At 44.0% G+C, this 15,908-nt stretch overlaps 1 protein-coding gene across 1 annotated transcript in view; it reads left to right on the forward strand.

The window, feature by feature from the left end:
* SH3GL1 (SH3 domain containing GRB2 like 1, endophilin A2) overlaps nt 1-15,908 on the forward strand; it is a 77,354-nt gene that overhangs the window by 10,027 nt on the left and 51,419 nt on the right. The gene's annotated exons all lie outside the window — the stretch shown is intronic.

The following is a 15,908-nucleotide window of genomic DNA, read 5'->3' on the forward strand; positions in this document are numbered from 1 at the left end:
TTTCTGTTTTTTGCCTTTCTATTTTGTGCTCCCCTTCTTCCCAGAGCCGTAACATTGTTATTTTTCTGTCAATATGACCATATAAGGGCTTGTTTTACTTTAGAATGACACCATTGCTTTTACTATATTGTGTACTGGAAAACCGGAAAAAAATTCAAAATGCGGACAAATTGACATCAATCTCTGGAAACGAACTTGAAACCTTCCGATAGTTGATATTTTTCAACAATTTTCATGTCCTTAGACAGTTGTTTTATTTTTTATTTTACTCACTTATATAGCGCCATTAATGCCACAGTGCTTTACATACATTATCATCACTGTCCCCGATGGGGCTCACAATCTAGATTCCCTATCAGTATGTCTTTAGAATGTGTGAGGAAACCGGAGAACCAGGAGGAAACCCACGCAAACACGGGGAGAACATTGTCACATTCTCCCCTTTTTATCTGGTTTGAGATGTGATTTTCCTATTGCCCACACCTGTTACTTGCCACAGTTGAGTTTGAATGAGCATCTCATGCTTGAAACAAAGTTGGTTACCCACTTTTTTGGAAAGGTGCTAACAATTTTGTCCGGCCTATTTTTGATGTTTTGTATGAAATTTTGTCCAATTTGCCCTTTTTCCTGTTTTTTTTGTGTTCCAATACACACAAAGGAAATGAGCATGTGTAATTGCAATCATTTTCTAGAACAATTTCAAGGGTGTCAACACTTTTGGCCATGACTGTGTGTTTCTATATATGTGAACTACATGTACGTATACATACATATACCGGTACATTAGAACCTTATAAGTTTGTTATTGGGGCACTAGTACTGACCTGAAGAACTGTACTAATAGGCCATTTTTACCGCGTAATGACGTTTTAAAAAACGAAACCCAAATATCAGTAGTGGAATGTTTTTTGTTTTTACCACACTTTGAATTTTTTTTGTAGTACATTACATAATAAATTGAATGAAAGGCATTGCAGAACCTTGGATATCCATGGTGTGGCTACCCATCCACTGTGTCCCATGCTTGGGCCGAGTTTCGGGAATTTCTGCCTGTGCCTGTAGGTTGCCTTCCCACAATGAGCATTAGTGCGTTTTAGATGGTGCAGACCTTTCTGCTCCTATTAGGTTATTTGCGTTTGTCTTTTTTGGTATGCAACGTTTTAACTAAAGCTGCTTTGTTTTCGATACTTCCTGTTACTTATGTTTGAAAAAACGTTATTGATAGTCATGTGAGGGTTACGTGCGTATTTGCTGCATTTCCATTTTTTATCTTTGGATTTTCTTCATCTTATTCAAGTGTACAGGCCAAATCTGCAAATGAAATGTATTTACCGCAAGAGAAATTAACATGTTGCAGACCTCTAACGCACGGCAGGTCAATATAAAAGCGCTGCGGGTATGAGACTCCTATGTATCCTATTCCACTGTAAGACCCTGCATTCTTTGCACCCTATAAAAACCCAAAGTGCTCATAGTGGGAATTTAGCCTAAAAGGGGTTGTCCAGGCTTGGGGGTTCAAATCTGCAGTCTCTCTATGTGCCTGTAGACTTGTGAATCCTCACAGGGCAGATTGTCAGGATTTTCCAGTGCCGATTTGAGTGAGGACAGACACTTCTAGTCTGCACATTGAAGATTTGTGGTCACATGGCAAGCACTGTGCACACTGTGAGGATTCACAAGTCTGCAGTCACATAGTGACTGCAGACTTGAACCCCAAGCCTGGAAAGCCCTTTTAAATAGTACCAGTTCTGGAGCGGCTATGGGTTTATCAGGTAAGAAATTGTTCTTTTATTTTATGTCATTTACGCCCTTCAGACAAATGTCTTCCACCTCAGAAAAGCTATTGTAAAACGTAGAACTGACTTTGGTCAGAAGGGTTAAAGAAAGACTCATTTCTGACCTGATCTACAAATAAACTTTTGTGCCAATATGTACCAGAAGCTCAGCATTCACATTGACATTGGCTTGTATTTGCCTTTTGATAGCAAAAACCATTAACCAGCTAGGCTCCAAGAGCCACTCTCACAAATTCTGGAAACAATAGTGCAGCATTCTGTGCAAATTTTCCAGTAAATTCCCAGTAACCAAGATGGGAAGCCGACAGATGCCATTATGGTTAGTGGGTTTGCCTGGGTAGTATTGGTATCTGTCATGTAAGTGATAGGTAACAGCTATAAATTCCGTTTTTCTTCTGTTAGGCTAGGTTCACATTGCGTTAGAGGCATTCGTTTAATGGATCCATTAAACGGATGCTCTAACGCAGATGTCATTTTTGACATCTTTTGTGACTTAGTGCTAACGCATGGTAGCATTTCGTTACCATGCGCTACCATGCGTTAGCCCTTACAGGTCTGCACAGCGAACACGTCCATTCGCTGTGCGCTAGACCTGACGCACCCTCGGACTTTGCATACTGCGTCCGAGGATGTGTCATGAAGTAATGCATCATCGCTAACGCATGCCGATTTTGGCATGCGTTAGGATGCGCTGTTGTTATTGCGGGCAATGGCAGCATGAACGGATCCGTTACATAGTGTTAGTGCCGCTATGTAACGGATGCCATCAGCGCATTGCCCGCAACGCAATGTGAACCCAGCCTTACGGTTAACACAGTCTTATCATATATAAGGCTGGTCTAACCAGATGCAACATTGGCAGCCGCCATTCCTTGTGTTAGCATGAAGTAACTACAGTGGACTGGACTGTACACCTAAATATGAGATACCAATACACCTAGTAACACAGATCTGGGAAACTCCCCTGTGTCAAGTCACGGAGGACTCTTTCATAGGAAATCTAAGTGATTACGGAAGTTTCCTGTACTAGTAGCCATCACTGGCTAGCTGTCGTTAGTGTGCAAGTAGAATACATCGTTTTATGACCTCTCTACCCTGCTTAAAGGAAGTCTAACATTACAAAGTAACTGTTGATACCAAGCCCGGCACCTTGTAGAGGACATGAGTAGTGATGGGTGAACCCGTTCAGTAAAGTTTGGGGTCCGTATCGGATGCGTAGTGTCTGTGCATGGACCGCGAACAAGGACTTCTCACTGAAATCCGTGTTACTGTTTCAAAGCTTGTTGAAAGGCTGCAGCGCAGCCAATGAACAAACTTTTTCAGTGTGAGCTCTTCCGGCTCCATCACAGCCATGCCAAGTATTGGCCGGTACAATATGTAAAAAAAAAAAAAAACTTGGTGTACCATCTATTACTGATTACAAATACAGGTAGAACAGACAGCTGTAGCCCTCAGCTGTCTGGTTTATCTTGGCTGGCTATAAAAAAAAAAAATAGAGGAGCCCCAACGCCATTCTTTTAAATTATTTAAGTAATTTTAAAAAAAACTTGTGGGGAGTGCCCTCTATTTTTTGATAACCAGCCAAGGTAAAGCAGACAGCTAAGAGCTGGTATTCTCAGGCTGGGACGGTTCATGGATATTTGGCTCTACCCAGCCTAAAAATAGCAGCCCACAGCCACCCCAGAAAAGACGCATCCATTAGATGTGCCAATTCTGGCTCTTTGCCTGGCTCTTCCCACTCGCCCTGGTGTGTTGGCAAGCGGGATAATATTTTGCGGTTGATGTCAGCTGTGTAATGTCTGCTAACATGACATAAAGCCCAGGGGTTAGTAATGGAGAGGTGTTTATCAGACATCCCCCATTATTAACCCTGTAGTCAAAAGTAATAAACACAAAGAAAAGTCCTTTAATTGTACAAAATACTTTCCGACCCTCTTTTACTCATTTCTTACCTTTAAAAAATAAAATAATCCACTGGGGTCCGCCTGCTACCGTCCCATGACAATCCCCAAGTCTGCTACATCCAGATGCAGTGCTCAGCTGTGACCTCAGTAATGTGACCTAGCCTATTAATATCAGCCCCCAACTGTCTGCTTAGCATTTGCTGGTTATTAAAAATAGAGGGGACCCCACTTCCTTTTTTTTATTAAGGTCCCCTATTTTAATTACCAGTAAAGGCTACGCAGACAGCTGTGAGCTGATATTAATAGCCAAGGAAGCTCCATGTTTATTGCTTCCTTCCCAGAAAAATAACACCAACCTCAGCTGACTGCTTTCTCTCAGCTGAGTGCTAAAAATAAGTGGGACCCCACGCCAGTTTTTATTTCTTTATTAGCTAAATACATGTACAGTAAACTGCACTAAATATATATCTTGCTGACATCTTTCTTACTATGCACAGGCGCCACCTGGTGAATACTCTCATCAGCGAGACCAGGCGTATGGTGATGAGAGCAGTAGTCATCAACCAATGCCTGACTGCCGGTAACCTTTTCACCTCCGATCACCATTTGGCCCCCCCATTCACTTGGATGGGGTTCGGGATCGAGTTCGGGTACCGTTCTGGTACCTGAATAAAACTTTTTTTTTTTTTTTTTTTTTTTTAAATCAAATTTGTTCGAACCCGACAGATCGAAACATTCATGGGTCTGACCACCCCTAGATATGATCCTAATGCAAATCGTATTTTTAGTGTCCAAGTCTGCAGTTATTCTTTAATTTGATATGCTAATGAGGTGCTATGTACAACTTAGCTGTGATCACGCAGATCAGCGCAGCTTGTTTTGCATTTGTCGCTGATCTCTTCCATGACTGACAGCTTTGACTTCACAGGAGCTGGTGCTCTACACTGATGGGAAAACAATTAGAAGAGAAGGTGCCTTGAACTGCTCGGCCACACCCAGAATGCACATAGGCCTCATTAGCATATTTGACAGAAATTTCTGGAAAATGCAGCAACGAATTTGTATACACTAAAGGTATAAATTTCTGTAAATTCTGTAAGATTTAGTCATCCCACTGTACTTTAGTGCTCTACAAAATTATGAATTTCTAGGATTAGCATGGAAAGGAGGAATTATAATATCCTTCGATCTATGAAAAAAATTATACTATCTTGGGTAAAAAAGTTTAGATCAAGTTTAAAGGTTAGTTTATTGCTCCAAATCGTGAGAGAGGGTTCAATCTCTGTGACTTTACGTGCAGTTGTTATATCGACTAAAAACATGGTTTCCAAGGTTAACAACCTAATCAAGGGAGAGGCAGACATGGCAAAAAGAGCGCAACTGAGACTTAATCCTGACGGCTGCTTTAAACTATTTCCAACATTGCATGTAACGTTGCGTCAACAGGAACTTGTGTCCTGCTTAACTGAGAGTCAAACTCCTGCAATATCAGCTAGGGCTGGTGCCAGAACCGTTCCCTGGCTGTTTAACTCTCTAAATGCCGCAATCAATAGCAATTGCGGCATTTAGAAAGCTGTGAGAGAGAGGTAGCTTGCCCTCTTACCCTGTCACCTTGACCCTACCCTACATTGCCAGGAGGTCATAGTTGATCCCTGCCGTAAGCATGCTGTCACGTTCGAGTCGGGAGAGCCAACAGCCAGTCCAAGCATTGTGTCTTGATCCTCGTCCGAGTTATACAGCCGTCTGATTCTTCCATAACACTGACGGGTCTAATACCCTGCATTAGGTTGCACGCCGATTGAGATGTGCTGCTTATCGCAGTATACTGCGATTTTTGTGTCGTATCGGCAGGAGAAAGAATTTGCAGATGAGCATTGCCTCATTGAATAACACTGGGCAGAGTGCGAAGCAGGATTTTCTCGCATTGCACTCTTCCGTATTATACGCCAGTGTGAGCGAGCTGTTAAAGTGTATAGTGAGCCGGGTAAAGGTCATTGTGAAGGGAGGTCAGTGTCAGCCGTGACATCAGCTATCATAACCGGTGGATCCTGAGTTATCAGCTGTGTACAGAGGTGTTCCCAGTCATTGTAATCCTGCGTCTACTAATAACGTCCCAGTGGCCAGTATAGAAATTGCAAGATAGCTACTTTTATTACTTATTTTTAATAAGGATCATGATATAAAAAAAAGTTTGCAAATAAATATTTTAAACTACACAACACCTGTAAACTTTATTTAGACTGCAGTTCATGTTCCGATGATTGCGTCCTTTTAAATGCGATCTAAAATGATACCAATAAAAGCTTAGGGTACCGTTACACACATCGATGCACCAGCGATCCCAACAACGATATGGATCGCTGGTGCATCGATAAGTGGTCGCTAGTGAGCTGCCACACAGGCAGATCTCACCAGTGACATCACTGGGGACGGGGATCGCTACTTACCTGTCAGACGCGGTGATCCTGACGTCCTCCCGCCCGCGTCCACGCCTTGCTCGTCGACGACGAGAAATGCTCCAGGACCGTCTCGCGCGACCAGCGATAACCAGTGGGGGAGCCAGTCGGAGGTATCACATGTAGCGATATCGCTGCTACGTCACAAAATCGGTGACTTTACAGCGATATTGCTAGCGATATCGCAGTGTGTAACGGGGGCTATAGACTCCCTCCACAAAATAAATCTCATTCATGTCCATCATCTGTCAATTGAAATATAGGGGGCTTCTACATTACTGGTAGAACAAAGGCTTTGGAAAAGTGACATGGCTCCCCCCCCCCCCAAAAAAAAAAAAAAAAATAAAAAAAAAAAATCCTGCACTCCAAAATCCAAATCCTGTTCCCTTCTGATTCTCAAAATTTGCTGAAAGTGCAATTAGTGTCCGCATGTTTGTCAGTACTGTAGCAAGAGGAGCCGATTTGCAGGATGGATGTCTCCAGAGGCACAAGTTGGGCACAATATATTGGGCACTACAATGTACTGGGCAATATAATTGAAGGTTTGTAATCTTCACTCTGCAATGTCCACCATGTATTGTTTCTGGAAAACACCCATGAAGTCAAAATAAGATCAATTCCCAGATGCATGTAATTTCCTAAATGTGGTCACATGAGAGGGAGTTCTGCTATTACATAGTAACATACATAGTAAGGCCGAAAAAAGACATTAGTCCATCCAGTTCAGCCTATAAAATTGTCAGAATAAATCCCCAGATCTACGTCCTTCTAGAGAACCCTAATAACTGTAAGATACAATATTGTTACGCTCCAGGAAGACATCCAGGCCTCTCTTGAACCCTTCGACGGAGTTCGCCATCACCACCTCCTCAGGCAGGGAATTCCAGATTCTCACTGCCCTAACAGTAAAGAATCCTCTTCTATGTTGGTGGAAAAACCCTTTCTCCTCCAGACGCAGAGAATGCCCCCTTGTGACCGTCACCTTCCTTGGTACAAACAGATCCTCGGAGAGATATTTGTATTGTCCCCTTATATACTTATACATGGTTATTAGATCGCTCCTCAGTCGTCTTTTTTCTAGACTAAATAATCCTAATTTTGCTAATCTCTCTGGGTATTGTAGTTCCCTCATCCCCTTTATTAATTTTGTTGCCCTCCTTTGTACCAGCTCTAGTTCCATTATATCCTTCCTGAGCACCGGTGCCCAAAACTGTACACCGTACTCCATGTGCGGTCTAACCAGAGATTTGTACAGAGGCAGTATAAAGCTCTCATCATGTGTATCCAGACCTCTTTTAATGCACCCCATGATCCTGTTTGGCTTGGCAGCCGCTGCCTGGCACTGGCTGCTCCAGATAAGTTTATCATTAACTAGGATCCCCAAGTCCTTCTCCATGTCAGATTTACCCAGTGGTTTACCAGTGATATTGATTCCTTCTTCCCATGTGTATAACCTTACATTTATCATTGTTAAACTGCATCTGCCACCTTTCTGCCCACCTTTCTGATACTTAAAGGCAGGGGTTCCCAACCTGTAGCTCAGGAGCCACATGTAGCTCATGGGTCTATGATATGTGACTCTCAGCCATCTGCCAGCTTAGTGCATTAGCTCCAGATCCAGCAAACGGCTATGTAGAGCAGGTCTCCACAGGATTAGTTTTGTGAGTAGCCCCATACCACACAGAAGAGCAGATCTGAATGCATATCTACTGATTTGGGGGGATTAGACATAAATTAAAGAGGTTGACCCACCCCAAAATCCAATATTTTTGTTTTAAGCTTATCTGTGCTGTATTGTGATATAAAACACTCCTATACCTTTTATTTTTTGTTTCAGCCTTTAGTTCCTCCTGAATTTGACTTAATTCCCTGCACTCACTTTATCTGTGTCTCTACCAAACTTGACAGCTCCTCAGTGTCCAGCAACGCATTCTTCACACTCATTGGCTGTCAGTAGTCTGCCCCTGTGTTGACCTCTGTTCCGCATCTTTCTCCAATGACTGCACACCACAGCCCCTTTAAGTATAGTAATCTGGGGATAGGATAATACTGCCAGAGGAGTTGCCTGAAGCTGGATGTGATATTGTGGTGAAAGAGCTTGGTGCAAGGATACCAAATCGGGGTAATGTTGTAGCTACTGGATATAAGTGCACTGCCTCTGTGTGATTTCTCTGCAAACGTCTTGGTTGTGGCTACTTTGAGTCGGGCAAGATATCACTACTCCGTAGTTGGTTGAGGAGTCTTGATGTGGCTCGCGACCCTTTCTCAGAACTGAATGTTGCTCTTCAAGAGGTAATTTAGGACACCTGTGTCTACATGCCTCCGGGTGTCCGAGTTGTCCCTTCTCCGTCTCCCACGGTGGCCTACGGCTGCAGGCTGGGGGGACCCCTCAACACGGCCAGTAGGGCTGCTGCTGTTGCCAGGGTCTTCTAAGTTGCTGGCTGCTGGTGGCTCTGCTGGGTCTGGACCAGGTGCAGAACCTGATGCTGGTCCTGATGCTGGTGGAGCTTGGGGGTTGCAAAAGCTGTGGTTAGAAGATGGGCCTGCCACCTCTTCACATCCCTCGTCCGGGTCTATAATGGGCTCAGTATCCGACCCTGTCTCCCTCTCTGTGAGGCTGGACTGAGTTCTGTTAGGAAATGTACAAAAAATAAAATGTAGCTCTGACCCTAAAAAGCATGTGTCATGTGGTGTGATGTCTTATACTTACGGTCTGAGATCCATACTGGGTGCCAAAAATGCCAGGCGGTCAAAATATATGTATTTCTGCTTGGTCGGTGCTGCTGCCCCACTCCTGGCCTCTGCTGTCTGTCACGTCGGTACTGGTCACGAATGCTGCGCCAGCGTCTCATCACATCCTCAACTGCAATGTGAAGTGAAAAGTGACTGTAACCTTTGTGAATTGTGCCAAGCAATATTCCTAACATTTCACATAGTCACATGGCCTAGTAGGGAGTGGGTTTTACATAAATTTTTCTTTAGCAAACAGGGATACCTACATACACAGTCTAGGATTGTAGGAGCTACATTTAAAGAAGCTAACTTCTGGCCTTTAAGCTGATTGGTAAAAATGGCAATCACGTACGAATTTGTTGTTGCTCTTCATGTGGCCGTTTGGCATAGTCTGGGAACATGTGCACACAGATGCGCCTCAATGCCGCCTCTTTGTGCCCCCGGTCAGAATAATGGGCATCCCGTTGGTTCCAAAGTTCGGGCCTTTCCTGGCCCAATACAATTAGGAGCTCCACATTAATATGGCTAGACATGATGCTGCAGGACTCCGTGGAGGCTGACTTCCTGGATGTCTGGAGCGCTTTTTGAGCTCATTTGCATGTCTAAGCTTCCTGATGATGGATTGGCCCATTTCCTGTCACCAGGAGAAGTCTTGTGTATTTCTCGCAAGTCACACGGGTGGTCCGTGTGTAATGCGTTTTTTTTTTTTTTGCGCACCCATAGACTTGCATTGGCGTACTACGGTCGTAATACGCTGACAATCGCAGCATGCTGCGATTAGCACGGACCGTAGAAAATACGGGAGAAAAATACGGCTGATGGGAGCTACCCCATAGAGAATCATTGGTCCGTGTGCAATGCGTTTAACGCCTCACTCGTCCGTATTCCTCTCTAGTGTGACGCCGGCCTAAGAAGGAGAAATTGTTCGCTAAAGCAACATTTTATTAAGAAAAAAAATTAATTGTTCCTGTTTGCATTCCGCTTTCAGTAGTTCCTGTGAAGCACCTGAAGGGTTAGCAAACTTCCTGAATGCGGTTTTGAGCACTTTTATCAGGGGTTCGGTTTTTAAAATGGGGTCTTGTTTTGTGGGTTTTCAGACCTACATGACCCCTCAAAATCACTTCAAAAGTAAAGTGGTCCCTAAAAGAAAAAATAGGTTTTGTAAATTTTGTTAGCAAAAAATGAAGAATTTCTGCAAGTTCTCTAACCCTTCTAACATCCTAAATAGAAAATGTTTCAAAAAATGATGCTGGCATAAAGTAGAATGTTATCCATTTGGCCTGCGTGTCTGTTTTTACTATATCTGCTTTTCAACTGAGTAAGATTTTTTCCGTCTTTTAGCAGTGTTAATCGGGTGCAAAATCGAATGTTTTAAGGTTTTTTCACTCGCTGAATACGGTAATTACTTGAATGGGATAAGATTGGACCACAAATCAGACCAAAGTAGAACATGTTTTTATTTTTTTTTTATGGTTCACATAAAAATCTCACATGTTTATAGACGCACAATATACGTACAGTAGGCCCCAATTCATCAAGGCCCGGCCTTTTCCGGTGCGTTCCTGAATCATTAAGGGTACGTGCCAACAATCCAGAGTTGCTGTAGTTTTGACGCTGAGTACTTATGCAGTGTCAAACCCACATCCCATGTTCATTATGCGTGCACAGACACACTTGGATCACCCGCAGACACTGACATGCGGCGCATCTGGAAAGACGCTAATCTCCGCAATAGCAATGTATTGAATGCGGTAAATCCACGCGGTTAAGTGAACATGCGGATTTACCTGCGTTCAATAGAAGGCAGCGCTTTGGACTGTGTCCAAAGCACTGCTACTTCTGGATCATGGGCACCCGGCCTAAGAGGCTCATGCCACTTAATGAATCAGGTGAAGCGCAAAGTGGCATGCTCCTCACAGCAGTCATATTTCATTCCCTGCTGGAGTAAAGGTACTGTCACACTTAGCGATGTACCAGCGATCCCGACCAGCGATATGACGCGGTCAGGATCGCTGGTGCATCGCTAAGTGGTCGCTAGTGAGCTGCCACACAGGCAGATCTTACCAGCGACATCGCTGGGGTCGGGGGTCGCTACTTACCTGTCCGACGAGGCGATCCAGACGTCCTCCCGCCCGGCTCCACGCTCGTCGCTCCACAGGAAGCGCCGCAGGAAGCTGACGACGAGAAACAGTCCTGGATGTTCTCGCACGATCAGCGATAACCAGCGGGGGAGCGGTCGGAGGTAAGTATCAGACACAGCGATGTCGCTAGCAATATCGCTATGATATCGCGTAGTGTGACAGTACCTTAAGATTTGTGACATAGCAAATGCAGCTACTTGTCACAAATTTGACCAGTGGGTATCGCCACCCCAAACTCTGCCCACTTTTCAGAGCTGTTTTTTGACAGGTATTGTCAGAACCCTTTTTTTTTTTTTTTTTTAAAGTTTTTAAGTGTTTTTATTTTAATTCTCAAAGTGATTTTAATTATACTATAGGGTGCATCAACTTAGTGAGATTTGTCACATTTCTGCTCCTATAAATAAGCCAAAAAGCCTGCATTCTTCATCAGTTTGCACTCTGAGAACGTAACAAAGAAATGGCATAATGTGCGTTGGAAGCAAGGTGGACAGCAAGGTGGACAGAAACGCGGCCTGTGCATTATTGGCACTTTTCGCATTCAAATGAATAAGAACCTTGTTACAAGCAATGTAACTCCAAGTCAATCACACATCTGTGAAATCAACCTGTCCAGTTATGATTATGAAGCAACACCGATTGTGAATCAATCAATTTCTTCTGCTGTTCTGCAAATGTAACAGACAACAGGTAGAAATGATAGGCAATTAGCAAAACAACACCTATAAATGAGTGGTTCTGCAGGGGGTGACCACATACCGTTCTTATTCTTTTTGGCTATTGTTTTGGTCAATTTTGCATTTTGTTCTTGCTCTCACCCCTGACGGTACAGTATCATGAAGCTGTGTCTACAACCCACAAAAGTTGCTCAGATAGTGCAGCTCATCCAGGATGGCATATCAATGCGAGCTGTGGCAAGAAGGGTAGCTGTGTCAGCAAAGTGTCCAAAGCATGGAGCAGATACCATGAGACATGCCAGTACAGTAGGAGACGTGGCGAGGGCCGTAGGAGGGCAACAACACCGGCGGCAGGACCGCTACCTCCTCCTTTGTGCAAACAGGAAGAGCAGTGTCAGAGCCCTGCAAAATGACCTCCCGCAAGCCACTAACACCCATGTGTCTGCTCAAACTGTCAGAAACAAACTACATGAGGGTGGTATAAGTGCCAATGTGCTTACAGCCCAACACTGTGCAGGACGATTGGCATTTGCCAGAGAACACCAAGATTGGCAGGTTTGACATTGGCACCCTGTATTCACGGATAAGAGCAGGTTTACAGTGAGCACATGTGACAGACATGACAGTCTGGAGACACCATGAAGAACGTTCTGCTGCCTGCAACATCCTCCAGCATGACCGGTTTGACAGCGCCTCAGTAATGGTATGGGGAAGCATTTCTTTGGAGGACCTCACAGTCCTCCATGTGCTAGCCTGAGGTACCCTGACTGCCATTAGGTACCAAGGTGAGAACCTCAGACCCATTGTGAGACCATATGCATCTGAAGTGGGCCATGGTTACCTTCTTATGCATGACAGTGCTAGGCCTCATGTGGCTGAAGTGTGTCAGCAGTTCCTACATGATGAAGGCATTGATGCTGTGGGCTGGCCTGCTTGTTCTCCAGACCTGAAACAATCGAGCTCATCTGGGACATCATGTCTCGTTCCATCCACCAACGCCACGTTGCGCCACAGACTGTTCAGGAGCTGACTGATGCTTTAATCATGGAGGAGATCTCAGGAGAACATCAAGTGCCTCATCAGGAGCATGCCCAGGCATTGTAGGGAAGTCATACAGGCATGAGGAGGCCACACACACACAGTACTGAGCATCATTTCCTTGTCTTGAGGCACTTCCACTGAAGTTGGAAAGGCCTGTAATTTGATTTTCCACTTTGATTTTGAGTATCCTTCCAAAACCAGACCTCCAAGGGATATTAATTTTGATTTATCATTTTTACGTTTTATTGTTCTCAATGCATGCCACTATGTAATGAATAAAGATTTGCAACTGGAATATTTCATTCAGTAATATCTAGGATGTGATATTTTAGAGCTTGCTTTATTTTTTTTGAGCAGTGTATATATAATATATGAATGTTATCACCGAACCAATTCTAAAAACTAAGGCAAACATCTGATTGCTAAATCTGCAGAATTTGTTCTACAAGGCCATGTCTAAGGAACTTCAAGTCTCCTTGCAGACCTTAATGTGGTGTATAGTTCCTGGACTGAGGTAGATTCTACTGTTGGTTTGTAGGACGATTATGAGCAACAACCAGCCTCCTAGAAGTAGTGCAAGCTGCATATCTTATCATGTGGAGACCTCGCCTTAGCTGTAGTCTCGCCCTCATGTCTTAAAATAAGGCCAAGACAAATTAATTTCCACGTATCACAGGACTGCTGCCTTTTTCCACCCCTACGTGTAATAACATCTGCTTGTCTTATTCTGCAGTTTCACAGAGGAAGTTGAGGGTCAGTTTCTTTAGAAAGAAATTGTCACTGCCGAAGAAATTAAAGGGGGTCGTCACCCCTAAAACTCAAATTAAACCACTTATACAATCAAATTATGGACTTGGCCCAAAAGAAAATCATACTTGTAATATAGATTTCACTATGTTTTATTACATATGTAAATGAGGAGTCCTCAGTGCACCCATGACTTGGCCAAGGGTTCATTCCACCCTTCAACCCCCTTCAGTTAGCAACCTCTGCACCTCAGCTTATGGTGAATGTCAGTGCTATGCACGCACTGACACTGCGGGATCCAAGAGCACACATGGCATCAGTGCGGGCTTGCTCTGACCCTTATTTTCTGTCTGCTGTGGCCACTCGCTGCACCCAGGATCACACAATAGTGGGTGGCCAGTGTGGACAAGAGAGAGGAATGAGCATGTACGCACGTCCACTGTGTGTGTGTGTGTGTGTGTGTGTGTGTACACGCTCGTCCTCTGCAGGGTCAGTGGGTGCGTTCTCATCTATTTCTCCTGTTGGCATCGGCCACCTGCTGCTGTGTAATTCATTCTGCATTGAGCGGCCGCTGCAGACAGGAAATGAATGAGAGCGCATCCACGCTAACACTGGGTGTGCTCCTGACTCCTGCAGTATCCATACAGGCAGCGCTCCAAAGTGAGCACTGTCAGTCAACAATTTTATAGGAGCTGAGTCCCATATATGAAGATATAATTGGTTTAATTTGCATTTTCAGGGAGACACTCCCTTTAATATGTGTAAAGGATGTATACCAATAACATGGAACAGATTCAGATGCCTTTTACTAAGCTGCTGGCAAGATCCAGCTGATGTCCTGATGTATTTACACTTTCCACTAATATCAGGTAGTCTTAAAGGGATTTTCCAGGCTGAGAAGAGAGATTGTCGGAGTGCAGTATGCACACTGTCACAATTTACCTGTATTTTCCATGTGAGTTGCATAGTTGCGGTCACGTACTAGGCAGACTCTCCTGAAGAAGGCCAGATAGTGCAAAATTTCAGAATGCTGGTTGGTTTAACTTTTTCCCGACATATACGTCTCACGCTTGATGTGGGTGTATGGAGCGGGCTCAAGAGCTAAGCCTGCACGATCGCCAGAAGATGGCTTGTGCATGTAAACACACACAAAAGGAGTGACTGAAAAATATATATGTATAAATAATAAAATAAACATATTTGTTATCTGTGCGCTTGTTAAAGCCTTATCTATTGAAATTATTTATCCTGTACGGTAAACTAAGTAAAGCAAAAAAATATATATATATTTTTGGTTCACACAAGTCGACGAAAAAATGGAGACACATCCCAATTTTATTTATTTTACAAATTTCTGAAATTTTTATAAATATGCTATAAGGTTGATTTTGCAATAATCCTACTGATCAGAATAATTATATAGCCAGGTAATTTTTGCAGCAAAATGAAAGCTGTATAAACAAACACAGTAAAAACATTGACATATTTGTGTGTTATTGGGCCATTTCACCGCATTTTTTATTTTCTCATTTTCCAGTACATTATATGGTAAAATAAATGGTGGCATTCAGAAGAACAAATCATCTCACAAAAGACAACCCTCATGTCTCTGTTGACGGAAAAATATAAAAAAAAAAGTTATGGTTCCTAGAAGGCTAGGAATAAACGATAATTGGCATTGGGAAGGGGTTAAAGTTGTCCCATGTTTGGTCTGCAGCTGGTCTCCCAGCGCCTGCCAGTTTCTGAGATGTCTTGCTGGAATTGGGTGGCTCCCAGTCCAATGTAAATTTCTGCTGCTCAGTTTTAGTTCCCACATTTTCAAACACTTGTGTCTGACAGTATATTTTTTACATCAGACCACCCATATTAAGTGTATGAATGGAACATTGAGAATTATGTACAATTACCGGTTTGGTTTTTTTTGGACTATAAGACGCACTTTTTGTACCTGCTTCGGCTGTGGTGGGGGAGCGGCAGCGGTGGAGCAGTGAGTCACAGGAGGCAGGAGCTGGCGGCTGTGGCTAACTCCTGTGCCCACAGCTAAAGAGAAATGAATATTCACTGCCTTCCACACACCCATTCCCTTTAGCTGCAGGAAGCCTGCGGCTAACACTGTACTAGCTACTAAAGAGCAATGAATACTCACTGCTCTCCATGCACATAGTCCCAGACAAGGATGGGGCCAGGCATACCAGGACAGAGATGGGGGGGGGGGGGCATGCATACCAGAACAGAGATGGGGGGGGGGGGGCATGCATACCAGAACAGAGATGGGGGGGGGGCATGCATACCAGGACAGAGATGGGGGGGGGGGCATGCATACCAGGACAGAGATGGGGGGGGGGGCATGCATACCAGGACAGAGATGGGGGGGGGGGCATGCATACCAGGACAGAGATATGGGGGGGCATGCATA

Source organism: Dendrobates tinctorius, unplaced genomic scaffold (assembly GCF_039654945.1).
Source record: "Dendrobates tinctorius isolate UK_male_01 unplaced genomic scaffold, ASM3965494v1 ptg000011l, whole genome shotgun sequence".
Lineage (NCBI taxonomy): Eukaryota > Metazoa > Chordata > Amphibia > Anura > Dendrobatidae > Dendrobates > Dendrobates tinctorius.